This window comes from Pteropus vampyrus, unplaced genomic scaffold (genome assembly GCF_000151845.1).
Source record: "Pteropus vampyrus isolate Shadow unplaced genomic scaffold, Pvam_2.0 Scaffold42, whole genome shotgun sequence".
In the NCBI taxonomy this organism is placed as follows: Eukaryota; Metazoa; Chordata; class Mammalia; order Chiroptera; family Pteropodidae; genus Pteropus; species Pteropus vampyrus.
This window is the reverse complement of record NW_011888823.1, coordinates 5,922,514-5,929,822: the sequence shown is the minus strand read 5'-3', so window position 1 is coordinate 5,929,822 and position 7,309 is coordinate 5,922,514. Positions and strand designations below refer to the sequence as shown.

At 39.5% G+C, this 7,309-nt stretch overlaps 1 long non-coding RNA gene across 1 annotated transcript; it reads left to right on the top strand.

Annotated features, from left to right (window-relative positions):
- Window positions 1-2,021: 2,021 nt before the first annotated feature.
- Window positions 2,022-6,466, top strand: LOC111738695. Its single transcript, XR_002779952.1, has 2 exons — window positions 2,022-2,161; window positions 3,002-6,466. It is a non-coding gene; the product is annotated as an uncharacterized LOC111738695 (long non-coding RNA).
- The last annotated feature ends 843 nt before the right edge of the window (window positions 6,467-7,309 follow it).

Sequence of the window (7,309 nt, the reverse complement as noted above, 5' to 3'; positions counted from 1 at the left end):
TTGGGCCATAAACTGCCCTCATTGGAAATCTTTTCCTCTTAAAAGTTTCTGTATAAAATCTTATTGGGGAAGCAAAAGGATGGAAATTTGCTGAGTTGAACATACCCTAGTAGAATGTTTCTCCTATTTATATGATGAAAAGAACGTCTTACGGGAGGCTGCTAAAAACACAGATCCCTTGATCTAATCTCTAATCAAAATCTCCAGGAGAGAATCCGGAGAATAACCCCCAGGAACTTTTATAATCAGGTGAGTTAGGGAAACAAAACCTTGGTAAATGGGGTCCATTGACAGGGCATTAATACAGTGCGTGAAATGTCAACACAAGGAGACAGTGCCTGCTATAAATTGCGTGTAAAATGATAACAGAACAGCTAGTGGATGCAGATTGGCCTCCTATATTCGAAATGAGTTCCAGAGTCTCTACTCTGTGCCTACCTAACATGGTCATCAGGAGCTCAGGGAATTTGGGGGTGACTCATACACTGTGTTTATGAATTAGTCATAGGGAGACTAGCTGGGAGGCAAGAGGCTGCCTGTTGACTCTCGCTCGTCACGTTCCCAGCTGTTCCTTTCTGCTTACTCCCATGTCACAGGGAGAAGACAGAGTAGAAAAGTCTGGGTCACTCAGCAAAAAGGGGAGTAACACTGTGAGCCACAAGGAGAAAAGATGAGGCCCTAGAGATTTGTGAAGAAATGTGGCCCAAGACTGCTTTATCATTCTCTCGACAAAGAGGCCTTTCTCTATATATTGAGGTCACTTAGTATATATTTAATATATTCCACCAGAGTGTGACATAGCTATCAAGGTTCTAAACAGCCTTCAAACTATCACCCTTATTCAAGGAGGAGAGAAATTGACTACCCCTCTGCTGTGTTCGTAGTCCATTGAAGTTGCTGGTAAAGTTGGCTAGTAGATGTAATTTTTGTACTTCAGCTTTACAACATTGGTATTCCAAGTCATCTTTCCAGAATCTTTCCAATAGAAGACATTTCATTAAAAGTTATGGAAAGAGAATTTTGAGGGAAGAAACCTATAATTTAATCAAATGAAAACTCTCTCCATTTTTACTTTTGGCATATATTTTAGGTACTCGTGTGTTTTAGGTCATTTTTAGTTATTTCGATTTTTTCCCCCTATTTTGGCAACCAAGTTGAATTAGGCTGATGGGATGAGAGGGGAAGGGGTACATTAGAAACTCTGTGGGATTTCACTACTCTTTGCCAAAATCAGCACAAATTTATTACGGGGTGGGCATGAAGCTTCCCATCTGTTAGTTTTTTTCAGAGTGCTGACAAGAACATTCTGATTTCCAGCTTGACACTCTCTCTCTCTCTCTATATATATATATATTTTTTTTTTTCCTCCATTTACTCTGACCAGAGGGTTGTCTTAGTGTTCAGAGACAGACAAAAAAAAAAAAATGATGCTTTAGTTTTCTAATATGGCATTGTAAGTAATGAAACCACCCAAAATGTCAGGCTTACAGATATTTTTGTCATCTTGCAAAATATGTATAAGACTCACCCGATGCTAACTACTCCTAGAATAGCTCTTGAGCTTTTGTTGCACCACCCCCCACCATGTCCCCGTCACAGGGGAACCCCAGACTCTGATACAGACAGACACCCCTGAGTTCTCCAATAAAAGTAAGGGAAAGGGGAGAACTTTGGATCTGTTGCCCACTTCCTTTCACATGGAAAATGCTCACCTTCACTTTCTGGGAATAATAGGGTGGGCTAGAGGGTGATTTCATTTTGCTTCATTTCAGGGCTATATCAGTCAACCAACTTCATGTCCTTTCGCTCCAGCTCTACTCCCGTCTTTCCCCACACGTTTCTGTCCTAGCCCTGCCGATGACAGCCTGTCTGGCAGGTCTCAGGAAGTTTCCCCAATCTCACAGAGGAAGCCAAGCCTCCTTCTTCATACACTCTGATCTGAGCCCGTAATTCTCCTTCACAGTTTTGCACGATTCTAATTGTTTAATCTTTTTTTTAATTACTTATTTAATATCGTTTGTAGACAGAATTCTGGGACGGCCTCCAAGATTTCCACTCGCTGCTGTCCAAGTCCTGGATAATCCCCACCCCCTGAATGTGGGTATGACCCGTAAATAGGATGGGATGTCACTGCTGGATCATGTACCATTACATGGCAAAGGTGCAGGAATTTTGCAGATATAATTAAGGTCCCTGATCAGTTGACTTTAAGTTAATCAAAGGAATATTAGAGTGGGCTAGACTTAATCAGGTGAGCCCTTTGGAAGAGGGCTTGGGTGATACCTGAAGTTGGAGATACTTTCCTGCTGCCCTTGAAAAAGCAAGCTCACATGACTCTCACAGCTGCAAAAAATTAATTTCTGCCAATAACCAGAGAACCTGGAGGAGGGCTCAGAGCCTTCAAGGAGATCACAATGCTAGCCAATGCCTTGATTGCAGCCTCATGAGACCCTAAGCAGAGAATCTAGCTAAGCCTTGCCTGGACTTTTGATCTACAGAACTGTGAGATAATAAACTAGTGCTGGTTTAGTCACTAAGTTTGTGGTTATTTGTTATGCAGCAACAGAAAACCAATACGGTATCTCAGGGTCAGTGTCTCTTATTCACCATGTGTTCAGTGTCTATCACAACATCTGACACTGGAAAGCTTGCTAAGTATTTACCAAAGGATAGACTGACCTGAATGAATGGACATATTCAATAGTTTGTGAGTTGCCAAGTACACATCGAACTATAAAGAGAAATTTTATGAAGATAAAACATAAATCAGCCAGCTTCAATGAGCCTAGCTGAACATCTTCTTAGTCACTCTCCTACCTGATGAGAGGAATTAAGTGGGAAGAGAGAGGAAAAGCCTTCAATAAATCTCCCTCATATTTGTGTCTGTTTTCGGGTCAGTCTGCCGAATTTCAAATTCTCCAAAATCTCCCTGCATTGACTGAACCTTTTGAAAAGTAACTTATATCCTCCTCCTCTCTTCCTCTCCCCACTTCACCTCCAGGAGACTACCTGCTCTGCCACATTGGTCTCAGCTGCAGGTCTGGACCATGAATCCTGGGCAAGTTACCCAAGCAAAGTCCAGCAAAGCTCAAGAACAGGCTCGTGACTCAATGGGAAGCAGTGTTTCTCCCTGAATCAGCCCAAGCACAGCCACATCTGAAGGAAGACATGGCCACAAGTTTAGCCACGACCGGGTGATGTGCGGACACATGGATCTTGCACCGTCTCAGATGAGACAACTCGTCTGCTGATTCACTTGCACCTGGGGCTTTCCTGGCTGGACATCTGGAAAGGGCCTTTTTTTTTGCTAGCTCAAGTTTTATGTCTCCAAAGCAACCTTTTAAAAATCATCTTAGATTTCTTCAAAGTGTCTGGACATGGGGTGGAATGTGATTTATTTTTGTTCACATTGCAGCAGACTCTGTGTCGTAACTTGCGGAAATTTTGGGTCTGCCATCGATACACCAGCTGACACCAACTTTCAATGAGTAGCAATGTAGAGTGGTTGAAGAAAACAGGAGAAATGACTGAGCCTCTGCATACTAGCCGGGTAAAGCTCATGTCAGATAACCTGAATATACTTCTCTGGATCTATGCAAGTCAATATGGCTGAAGGGTCGATTAGCAAACGTCAGAGCACACACTGAAGTGGAGGGTTTGAAATTGGACTTATCTGAAATGATAAGTAACAAAATTTATCTGTTGTGCTTAACAGTTTACAAAAACTTCCATGTGCATTACATCATACACCCTCACAACACACAGTGAAGCAAGGAGCACATGTGATCTCGGCCCCTTTTTATACATGAGGGATGAGAGAAGCACCAGGATACTGTAGAAAGAAAACCGGATCTGAGTTTGGGATGTGTTGGAGAAAATAGCCACTTTAAACTTCTAATTATTCACCTGTAAAATGAAGTTAAAAATTCCTTCCCAACAAGATTATTGTTAGGATAATAAGAATGTGTATGTGATTGACTCTGACTCATAATAAAATGTTCACTTAACTTTCTTGAATCTAAGGCTCAGAGATACTTAGGAATTTGTCAAGGGTACCTAGCTTGTAAGAGAAAGAGCTGGAAATCAGATGTTTGCTTCTCAATTCTTTTACTGGCCTCTAGAACTTGACTCATGAAGTGCTTTAAAAAAACAAGCTCTACTGTTAGCATTTGTATTCCTGTTGGACTCTAAGTTTTTGGTTTGCTGTTTGTTTGTTACTGGCCTCCCTCTCTCCAGTCCCTTCCCAATTTAGCTGATCTTAAACCCTTTTTTTCCCAGAAATTTCCTTCCAGATGTTCAGGATAAATTGTTAAATGAAAAGGGGCAAGTTCATAAAACACATCTAATAAGAATGATACTGTTTCTATAAAAGAAAAATGAGATAGTTTTATATAAAAATGATATAAGATACATGTCAACACATTAATAGTGGTTGTCTTTTGAGCCGTGTGATTAGAAGCAACTTTTATTCTAATTTTTGCCTTCTAGAGTTTCTAAGCTTTCTACAAAACATATGCATAGCTTTAGAAACAGGAAGGGAAAAAAATCCCCAGTCTCTTTAAATATCTCTCAAATCTCCCTTGAACAAACTCAGATCTTTTGTCTCTGGGTTACAAATTACCAATTGCTATATCCTTGACATCTGCATTCTCTGCATCTCCTCCCTCCCACACCGCCCCCCTCCCAAAAAAATCTGTATCAGTTTCATTCTTCCGCATTAATCCACAAGTTCCAAGCGCTTAAAGCTTTCTAACAAACTCAAATCATGGAAACAGCTGTCAGCTCTTCCACTAAATACATCAAATCCTTCTCATAATTAAAGTAATAATTCAGATGCTCGCCTCTGAGTACAAGAAGCCCCAACTTGTAAGACATAATTCGTAATTAGTCCCCCTGATATTTGCCAGCTCTCTTACACTAATGTCCCCTTACAAATTATACACCATGACCTTTTCTCTTCCTAGACTATAAACTCCCTGAAGGCGGGAATTGATTATTTCCATCTTCTATAAATTTCAAGATGACTACATGTTTCTCTCTGAGCATCTAAATGAGTGTTTATGAACTGTGAGTAAATTACGCCTTGACAAATCAGCAGATTGAAGTGTTGAATTTACACATGCTCAGACTTGTAAATTGAACCACTATTAACTTTTAATAAAAGTTTCAACTTTTTTTTCCTTTTCAAAATTTGAGCTATTTCTCACTTAGGACTTCTTTAAGCCAAATTGAACATTTATCGCTCCAACTGTTTTGGAAGTCAGACAGCCAGACAGCCAAATGCATTAGAAAGATTTTCTTTTTCTGTTTCATGTTTATTCCCCTCAAAAACAACTGAAAGATGTTTCTCTCCAAGATTTTAAGAGATCATCTGTCCTGTGTATGGCAACTTCACACTCAGAAAGGAGTCTACGGTAAAGAAAACAGAAATAAAGAAATTTTAAGAGGCAGAAGGGAGCCTCTAATAAAACATGAAATTGTCTGGTTAACCCAACGTTTGTCACTAGCTGCTTTTGATGATGCCTTCTCTATGAAACAATGAGAAAGGAGAGGTAAAGCAGTTGAGACATAGAAGAAAAGAGCAGATGCCTTAAGTGTCGACAAATTTTACAGAGTCAGCAATGGCCTCTTACTAGAATTGAGATTGAGTCATGCATCTAAAGAAGTCCTGGACAGAACTTCTGCCATGAAGAACCAGCAGGCCATCCACCCACCTACACTGAAGATGTATTTTATCTTATAGAAGGGTCCTGTGTGAGTTACAGGTCAAGTGGGAGAAAGGGTGGCCTTCCTGAGACAAAGTGGAGTAGATGGTCACTTATGAAGCATGCCTTAAGGAGAAAAAGACCTATCGGCCCACAGATCTCCAACTTTCACCATGAGAGTCAATCCTTTGGATTAATAAAAGGCTCAAATTGGCCTTTTAAAATAGGGGCTTGGATACACACCAAAGCAGTTTTCCTTTGATATCTTAGCATCCAGCATTCATCATATGTATGTTATTCAGTCACCCATCGAGACTCTTGGAGAACACACAGAATAATGTCTGATAGAAGTTAGAAGAGTAGAACATTGCCTGAGATGAAGATGTCAGGCTCAAGAGAAGTCATTGAAGAAGGGGAGAGCTTGTCAGTGGACAGCAAGTAAGCCTGGAAAATATGATGCCAAACTGGAAAATACAAAGTCAAACCTTGCCTATCCGTTTTATCTGGGTCAGTCCCAGAGAGAATCAAAGGAAATTATGGAAGAAGGAAAGAGGAGTTGGAGATATCAGAAGGGATTTTAACATGTTAAGGTAAATTCTCCTACTCCAGTCTTGTTCAGTCCTGTGTGTGTGTTGTTGTTGTTGTCATCGTTGTTTTTGATGACAGTGGTGATTCCTACTTAGAAGCAACTCCTCTCTTCCCTCACCATGAATTCTATGTTATCACTATTTTCTGCTGAATGAAAGAATCCTCTGCCCACATATTTTCATTCCTTTTTCTTCTTAATTTTTTTAAAATTTTTCAATTAAAGCTGACACGCAATATTATTTTTTATTAGTTTTAGGAATACAGCCTTGTAGCTAGACATTTATGTAATTATGTGATGATCCCTCTAGTAAATCTAGTACCTACCTGGCACCATACATAGCTGTTACAATATTGTTGGCTATATTCCCTATGCTATGCTTTATATCCCTGTGACTATTTTGTACCTACTAATTTGTACTTCTTAACCCTTTCACCTTTTTCACCCAGCAACCATCAGTCTGATCTCTGTCTCTGTGAGTCTGTTTCTGTTTTGTTTGTTTATTTTGTTAGATTCCATATTTTCATTCTTATAATTCTTTTAAGTATCTAAGTTCTATAGTAAAATTTTCCTTAAAGCATTCATGGAGAGATCAATAGCCAGGCTGTCTAGTCACAGGTCCAACAGGACCTACTTAAACTTACTATGATATTCTGAATGTTTCAGATTATATCAGAAAGTCAAAGATACCTTACAAAGTCAGAAAGCATTTTTTATACAGAACCTTAAAGATGCCTTTTTTTAAAAAAATTAGTTATTATAGCAAACATGTTGAAAAACCATATAAAACCATTTTGCTCACTTTTACTCAAGGGTCTGCTGTGTCCTTCAGGCACTAGGATTTGCCATTATCAATTAGTGTAAACCATACCAACAAAATCCCTCTTAGAACAATTTTTTCACCAGCATCTTATTTCAGACCTCACAAAATGACTCATCTAAGTGAGGCTGGGGAACAGTTAAATGAGTGACTAATATTTAACATTCAGGACAGAACAGGAAATTATCTTTATGTTTA